This window comes from Ochotona princeps, chromosome X (assembly GCF_030435755.1).
Source record: "Ochotona princeps isolate mOchPri1 chromosome X, mOchPri1.hap1, whole genome shotgun sequence".
Classification (NCBI taxonomy): Eukaryota; Metazoa; Chordata; class Mammalia; order Lagomorpha; family Ochotonidae; genus Ochotona; species Ochotona princeps.
The window spans coordinates 10,891,327-10,900,476 of NC_080865.1; the positions used below are offsets into that span (position 1 = coordinate 10,891,327).

At 41.7% G+C, this 9,150-nt stretch overlaps 1 pseudogene; it reads left to right on the forward strand.

Moving 5' to 3' along the window:
* Positions 1–3,899: 3,899 nt before the first annotated feature.
* On the forward strand, positions 3,900–4,643 carry LOC101518945 (small ribosomal subunit protein uS2m-like; annotated as a pseudogene).
* The last annotated feature ends 4,507 nt before the right edge of the window (positions 4,644–9,150 follow it).

The window sequence follows — 9,150 nt, forward strand, 5'->3', positions numbered from 1 at the left end:
GCTCTCCGGTCTTCTTGCCTCTTACTTTGTCAAAATCTTTGCTTGGCTGTAGAGCTTAAGAGCTCATCCTTACTGAAGAGCTTCGTATGCAGGAACTTCATGTCTGCTTATGACTTTCTCCATCTCTGGCAGTCATTTGGGGAATGAGTCATCGGGTGGAGGATCTCACTCTCTGTCTCTCTTCCTCTCGTTCTATCATCTAGCTAGTTATCCATCTGTCTACCCATCATCTACCTGTCTACCTCTGGTAACATCATTCATGTTGTAACAAACCAGTATCATGTACCACTTTGTGTGAAGCACTGGGAAGTCAAAACCTCACAGCATCAGGCACCATGGGATCTTTCAGTAGGAAGACTGCCTTAAGAAAACTATTGCCGTGATACAATTTCAGGTTTACAAAAGCAGTTTCAAAAAGATACTCTTTACTTGGATCCAGCAACTGTTGACATTCCCCTCACTTGCTGTATCATTCTTTGGCATTCTTTCTTTCCCTCCTATTTCTTTTCTGAAATATTGCAAAGTAAGCTGACAACATCAAACCAACTTACCAAATACTCCAGACTAGGTTTCTTAAGACAACAGACATTCTGTTCCATAACCATGGAATAGCAATCAAAATTTGGAATTCAATGTGGACACACATGATGCTATTATCCAATCCACACCCCATGTTTTAATCTCATAATTGTCCCAATGTCCTTTATAACTATCTTGTTTTTCCTAAGCTAGGGTTTGATTCAGGATCATGCATGGCAGTAAGTGGTCATATAATCCCAACCTTCTTTAAGCTAAAACAGTTCATCAGCCTTTCTTTGTTTTCTTTTCATTACCTTTTTTTAATCTTTGAAGCTTTTCTCAGAGTATAGGCTAATTATTTTTTGAAAGGTTTATTTGTTGGGATGGCACAATGACTCAGTGGCTAAATTCTTGTTTTGCATGTGCTGGGATCCCAAATGGGCACTGGTTTGCGTCCTGGCTGCTCCACTTCCCATTCAGCTCCCTGCTTGTGACCTGAAAAAGCAGTCAAGGATGGTCCAAAGACTTGGAACCCTGAACCCACCTGGGAAACTTGGAAGAAGCTCCTGGTTCCTGCCTTTGGATTGGCTTAGCTCTGGCCATTATGGCCACTGGGGGATTGAACCAGAGGACAAAAGATCTTTTTCTTTGACTCTCCTTCTCTTTGTAAATTTACCTTTCCAATAAAAATAGATAAATATTAAAAAGGATTCATTCTTTGTTCATTTAGTTATAAAGGCAGGCTTACTGAGAGATTTTTGTTCTACTGGTCTACTCCCCAAGTGTCCACAACGGCCAAACCTGGGCTGGTCCAAAGGCAGGAGCCAGAAGCTAATTCTGGATCTTCTGCATGGGTGCAGGGGCCCAAGAACTTGAGTCATCTTGCACTGGTTTCCCAAGCTACTGGCCATTAGCAGAGAACTGGATTGAAAGTAGGCAGCTTAGATTTGAATTGGAGCCCATATTGGGTACCTTGCCACAGGTGGAAGATTAAGTCTGCTATATCATGGAGCTAGCCCCAGACTGGCTATGTTTTAGAATATTCACAAGTTTGGGCCTGTATTAAATTTCTTTATGATTATATCATGTGATGAGAACACCACAGAAGTGAGGTTGCGAATTCCCAGTGGTACATTGTGTTGGTTTGTTATAATATTGATGCTGTGACTTTGATCCCTTTGTCAAGGAGCTACCTGCTAGTTTCTGTGCTCTAAGGTGATTATTGCTCCTATGGTAGTTAGTAAGTGATATATAAAGAAATTTTGAGACTGTATATATATATATATATATATATATATATATATATATATTCTCCATCCAACTCCTACTCACAAGACTTAGCATTTACTGTTTTTCTATCCTCATTGTGCTTTCTATAATTGCTAGTTGTCATTCTGCTCTAGGGAAAAGCTTTCCCTTCTCTTCCATTCATTTAAATAGTACAGGTTTGTGGAGATTTTAAAATTGTTTATTTGAAGAGAGATGGAAAGCACTCCAAAATTTTCTGGTGATTCCTTTCCCAAATGCCTGCAACACCCAGGGCAGACAGGTCCAGGATGAAACCAAGCGCTAGGAGTTCAATCTTGGTCTCCCACTTGGGTGGGAGATATCTAACTACCCAGGTAATTACCTCCTTCCTCTGAGGTGTGCATCAGCAGGAAGATGGAATTAAGTGTGAAGTCAGTATTTGAAACCAGGTACACAAATGTGGGATGCAGACATCCACAGTAGTATCTTAAACACCGCAACAAACACCTACTCAAATCCGTAGTTTTAGTATAAAAATAGGTGTGTAGTCCAGAATTATATTTATTTTGTATCTCATACTTTCTTGTATTCCTTTGTATCCATCCATCATTGAAACACTCTCCTAGAAGAGGTAGGGTGATCAGCAGCTTTTAGAGGGAAGGCAGAGTGGACGATAGAATGGGATGGGCCTTTCGCACCTAGGAATGAGTTGTGGGGAAGCCTGACAAATGGAGGGTCTCCAATAGGAAGTATGATAGAGATAGGAAATAGAGAAGCCTAGAAACATCGCAAGACTGAAGTTGGGCTTCTGATCGTACGGTAAAAGAAAAATGAAAAAGCGGAGTCACAGACGCAAAAAAGTTTTATCTGTATTAGAGCAATAGCTAATGACTTTAAGAAACCAGTGATTGTTTAAGGTGATCCATTCACTAGAAGTCACCTATGAGATCATATCTCTTAGTCTGTATTTATTATTAGTTTCTTTGGCTGCCTATAGGTGGGAAACATATATTGTTGAATATTGTGTCCACTGTAGCACTCATTAACTTGGAATTGCTTTAAAAAGTCTACCAGAACTTTTCTGACTTTAGACTCTTTGGAATATTTAACATGCCTTTAACTGGTTGTCCTAACTCTTGAATAATCATTGCAATTTAACTTTATTATGAACCCTTAGACTTGTTCATGGTAACATATCCAGCAAAAGGAATGAATGTTGACAACATCCAAAATGCATTTCGGCCACTCGTGGCAATTTTGGTTCTCATGGGCCCCTGTAGTAGGAGTTTTACTGCCAAAGTTGGAAGGATGTGGGTGCATGGATTGTAGGTATGTGGACTGGTGGAGGAGCTGGAAGGGAGATTTTTCTGGGACAGGAGAGGGCTGCAAACATCATTCTGTACTGTGGGGAGACAAGAAGGAAGGAGGCACTGTCAGAGCTAGTGGAGCCAAGCAGAGAAACACAGAGAAACAATTCTCTGGCTTGTCATTTAGGCTGTCTACAATCTGACACTCTCTTGCTTTTCTGACATTGTTCTCTAGGACTTGTCTTCCCGCATGCTGTGTTCTCTGTAAATGACACCCACTTCCTTGCTTCAATGCCTTCACTCAAAATGGAACATTTTTCTCTGGCACCACATATCTGGACCCGAGACTTGTACAAGGTGTCCTTGAAATGCCATCTGCATTTGTCTCTGTTCTCTATGTGACACTCCCAGAAAGCCTAGCTGTGTTGTCTGCATACTGCACAACTATTTTTTAAAAGATTTATTTATTTTTGTTGGAAAGTCAGATATACAGAGAGGAGGAGAGAGAGAGAGGGTGATCTTTTGTCCATAGATTCACTCCCCAAGTGGCCGCAACAGCTGGAGCTGAGCTAATCCAAAGCCAGGAGCCAGGAGCCAGGAGCCTCTTCTGAGTCTCCCACGTGGGTACAGGGTCCCAAGGCTTTGGGCTGTCTTCTGCTTTCTCAGGCCACAAGCAGGGAGTTGGATGGGAAGCGGGGCTGCTGAGATTAGAACTGGTGCCTATATGGGATCCTAGCATGTGCCCGGCCATGGCGTTCACCATGCTCACACTGGGTGGCCTGCTGCACGGGTGCCTGGCCCAGGCCGTGCTGGCCCGGCTACAGGATGCTGGGCAGCACCGCAGCACTGGCGGTCCGCGAGCGCGAAGATGACGGCGATGTCACCAACAGGATCCTGAAGGAGCCCTCACTGAGGCACTCCGACTTCTTCAACGTCAAGGCGATGTCCGCAAAAGCCCTGTGCACCTGGGACATGAGGCTGGCTACCGGCACAGGTTTATGGAGCCGTTTATCTTTGGGAGCTGCCTGGACTGGCCATCATCGACCTGGAGCAGACGGTCGTGCACCTGCAGCTGGCCCTCAACTTCACCGCCCACGTGGCCTACCGCGGGGGCATCATCTTGCTGCTAAGTCGCCACTGGCAGTTCTCGCACCTGATCGAGAACACAACACAGACCTGCTGTGAGTACGCCCACACCCGCTGCTTCAAGGGCGGGCTGCTGACCAACGCTGACCTCCTCCTGGGCCCCGGGGTGCGCCTGCCGGACCTCATCGTCTTCCTGCACACGCTCAACGTCTTCGAGCCCCACGTGGCTGTGAGGGACGCCGCCAAAATGAACATCCCCACAGTGAGCATCGTAAACACCAACTGTAACCGTGCCTCATCACTTACCCCGTGCCCGGCAACGACGACTCGCCCCCGGCCGTGCGGCTCTTCTGCAAGCTTTTCCGCACCACCGTCACCAGTGCCAAAGAGAAGCACAGGCAGCTGCAGGCGTTGTACCGGCTGCAGGGCGTGGGAGCCGCCTGCCTGTCTTCCGGGCCTGTGGCGACCGCCACTCCCTCCTAACCCGCCCAGGCCTGGGTCTCCCGCAGCATCCTCTGGTGTTGGGCTGCCTGTTGCTAAGCACGCGGCCGTGCCGGGTACCCAGACCAGACACGCAGGGCCTATCAGCCCTGTCTTCTCCCTGGGCTCGCCTGGAAGATGCAGGGCTCCGAGGAGGGGTCACCCCATGCTGCTTTCCTCAGACTTAGCAGAGGGAACAGCTGGCCCCTGGTGGGAGCGTGGCTGGTGTGCAGGGCAGGTGCACATGTCAGCAGAAATAAAACCTAGAATCCGGCAGGAAAAAAAGAAAAGAAATAAATTTGATGGAAAATAATGAATCAAACTTAGGCCCATCATTTTTTATTGTGTATATTTAATGGAGTACAGTGTGATATTTTGATATATGATACATCATCGAATGAAGAAACAAGGAAATTGAAATAAGGCATCCCAAATCTGAATTACATTTCCATCAGGTTTGGCCGTTGCTGTTGGAAGATATTCTTACTGGTGTGTGTGTTTTACTGTTTTTTTGTTATTAGTGTCGACGTCTCTCAGGATTTGATTAACTCCTTCTGAAGTGGAGTGGGCCACTTATAACCTAGAGAGTTTCTATTGAGATGAGTTTTCATAACTGATCTAAGCATAGCAACTCCTAGAATGTTTTTGCTATGGATTGAGTGTGTCCCTTCCACCAATTCCCATGTTAAAGTAGCAGTTGCCAATTGAAATCAGATATTTTTCTGACCAGAGCCAGCAGGAGTGCCCAGTGCTTTCAGGATTTTCAAACACAATCTCAGATAAATGTGTTTATAAAATCTCTAAGCCTATACTTCCTTACTTTGTTTTATTTTAGTATTCTGTGTGACGAAGTGGGAGAATGCACACAACATTTCTGTTGCCTGCTAACGCACAGCAGTTGCTTCAAGCAAAGAACTTGTGCAGTAGAGTTGTGAGCTCAGCTGCGTGTGTGTGTGTGTGTGTGTGTGTGTGTGTGTGTGTGAAGACCATTTCTACTTCATCTACTGACTGACAGACAAATCATAGCTATTTGTACTTCAGTTTCGGGAGATATGTTCCTGAAAATGAACTAAGTGAGCCTGTTATTTCAAGAAAAACAACTGGCAGTATTTGTTGCCAAAGATAGAATTCCAAGCTTTCAAGAGGATATTAGAGTTTTGGAGAGCTTGTATCTGCCACCATAAGCTTGCCAGATGCTTAATGCTTAAAGACATTTTCGAAAAAGGTTAGTGTTGATATTAACAAACATGATTTTAAAAATTTTTACAAAAAATGTGTCAACTTTTGAAAGATATGTATAATTTGGTGAATCAATATTGTCCAGATGACCAATTCATAGTTGTACAAAATCATGCATGACTAAAAATATATTCTGAGTGTAAGACACACTAATGAATTTTAATATGAGAATGAATAACTCATTGATTTATGGTCTCAGATTTCATGTTGCAACAAGTCTTTGTGCTACTGTTGCTTGTCATTTATTTTGGTGTGTGCAGTATCAAAGAATGACCACACTGATCTGACAGAGTTATTAAATATATCCTATCTTTTCTAGGCATACATTTATATGATCTGGGTTGTTTTTATTTATATACTTTCATTAAAAAGTACATTGCAACAAATGGAATAAGGAAGCCAACATGAGAATTAAGTTGTCTTCTATTAAACCTGGTGGTAAAGAGATTGGAAAATGTAAAATAATGCTAACCACTAATTTTTTTCCTTTCAACAAAAATAGTTATTTTTAAATAAAATATTACTTATATTAACTTGTAATAAGTTTATCATTGTTATTTCTTTTTTCAAAGATTTCATTATTCATTTGAAAATTGATCAGAGAGAGAGAGAGATCTTACATCCTTTCATCTTCTAGCTCTTTTCCATGGCCAATTGCCAGGGATGAACCAGACCAAAGCCGGGAGCAAGAAATTTCTTTTGTATCTTTCACATGGTTACCAGGGGCCCAAGCACTTGAGCCATTTTCCATTGCTTTTCCAAGTGCATTAGCAGAGAGCTGGATAGGAACTGAAGCAGTCAGGACTTGAACTGGAATCCATATGGGATGCGGGTGTAGTAGGTGGTGACCTAATTCACTACATCACTGCGCTGGTTTCTATCATTTTTTTCCAAAGTGATTTTATATTTAAAATTGCTCAGTTTTAATTTGTAAAATGGCAAACATTAATAGTTATAGTCCATGTTCATCAAGCTTGCTGGAATCTTCAATAACTTTTGAGGCTGTAAATGGATTGTGACCTCAAAAATTGGACAGTTGGTGGTCTAGTTGACACAGTGTTTCCTAAGTCAAGGTCAGGGAATTGTTTGCATCAAGGACACCTGGGGAGCTTCTTCTAAAATTGAGACTCATACTCTTTGTCATAGATTGAAATAAGTTTCTTAAAGGACTAGCCTGTATTTGTTTTGGTATTTTGAAATTTCCAAATGAAAACTTTGAGTTTAATAGTTAGGACAGTGTGGCTAGTTTTTCCATCTGAGATTATGGGCAGTAAAACTGAAGACGACACCTGTCCTAACAGAGACCCATCACCAGGCATCATGTCTGCACTTAAAAGTTCTTTAGACATTATTCCCTGTAAAACTAATTTCAATATATAGATAAGTTGACATATAACAGTGGATTTGCCTTGTTACAGCTTCTTCAATTAATTGTGGAGTTGGAGTATGTCTTCTTAAGTTTTTTTCTTCTTTTGACTCCAGTATGAAAGCATCCACTGTAGTGGCCATTTGAGATGATTACGAGAGGGGGTGAGGCACTGAGGCTGGGCTGAAATTAAAAAGCGGATCCTGGTAACTAACATGTACAAAAGCCAAGTAAGGAATGTGTTTTTCTGAAAAGCCACATCTGGACCCTTGGTTAACATCCTGCCTTATCTTTTGCCTCAGACAGGAGGCCACTGACAGAAAACACACAGAGTGTGCAGATTTAGCCACATCTTTGATTTGTCAGATACAGTAACACAAACCCAAAAACACTTTGGTCATATGCATGAATATGTGTAGGCATTCACATTTGTATGGGGAAAACAGTGGGAATTTCAGTATTCAACTAGGAACCACACCTTCAGGTGGCTTGCTTTTTGGATAAAACCCAACCTCTTCCTCTCATGAACTATCAAAGCAGGCAACTCGGTAAGCACCTGTAGTTGAAATACAAGAGAACTTCAAAAAGTACAAGGAAAGTGGAAATTAAGATAATTTTGATGCAAATATTTTTAAAACCATGCATAGTTTTTTTTTCATAATATCCATAAACTTTTTAAAAGCATTTCCTAGCTAAGCAATGGAATGGAATAGAAGATAAAGCCTGAAAGTTTGATGTGAAAAGAAAAGACAGTTGATAGAATGTGAAACCAGCTGTGTTCCTTAGGAACTGTGTGGCTTTGGAAGTCACTTTAAAGATCGTGGTACTAGGTTTTTATCATATGTGCATAATGGGATGATGAGTGTCTAGCACAGTCTAAATGGTTAATAAATATTTGATGCTATCTCAAAAAAAAAAAGAAAGTTTGATGTGGACAAATGGTACATGATTTCTCTTGTCTTTTTTGGCATTTGTGTAATAACTACTAGGACATTTTTACAGTGTCAAGCTAATGACATATGATTCGATAAAATTCAACTTAGCGGCTATAGTAACCATTCCCTTTTGCCATATTGTTGATGTTGTGTGTCTATCCTCTTCCTATTCCTCAACCCCACATTCTGAACCCTGCCATGTTCATTCCAACATTGTTTCATGATGATCAAAATTTCTTCCCTAAAATGTGCTGAGTGCTGTGCAGGCTAAAACAAAAGAACTTTTGTTGTTTTAAAAAGGCTTTTATTCCCATAAAGCAAAGGATTTGGCTCACGATTCACTTATAACAGTAAGAAATGCAGGCATGGAACATTGATTTGAGGAAAGGAGTCAAAGAAAATTATCGAGAAAAATAAGTCTTATAGCGGCCAAAAAATATTGGAGATTATGAATTAGACTTATGTGAATTTAAAGTGCAGATTAGTATAAAAGGCTACCTTTGTGGTTTGTTATTGTAGTGCCCGTTTTTCTCTTGGTACATTATCCCCTCATACCAGCTGGGATTTGGGCCGGAAAATACACCGATTGCTTATAACTCCCTCCCACTTTTCCATCCTTTTCGCTCCCCTTTCCAGTGCGCAATGCCCCAGTTCAGAACTTACCCTAACCACCACTACATTATTCCTGCTTCTAGCCCAGACTAAACTTCCATTTAAAGACATTCTACTCTAGGCTGGGCGTTTGTTGTGTTCCCCTATCCTGCCCCACCACTTAATTCTTGTCACAAGTCCATGAAATAAGTTACTATAAGGAAAGGTGAATGTCTGATAAATGATTTCCTTGTGGTGATAACAACTAATATTAGAGCAAAAAAAAGTGGAGTGTTTATTCTAACTATCTGTGCCACTCTTATCCACCTCTACAACTTTCCATTTTCTCATTCCCTAAATGGATGCAGCAAGCTAAAGT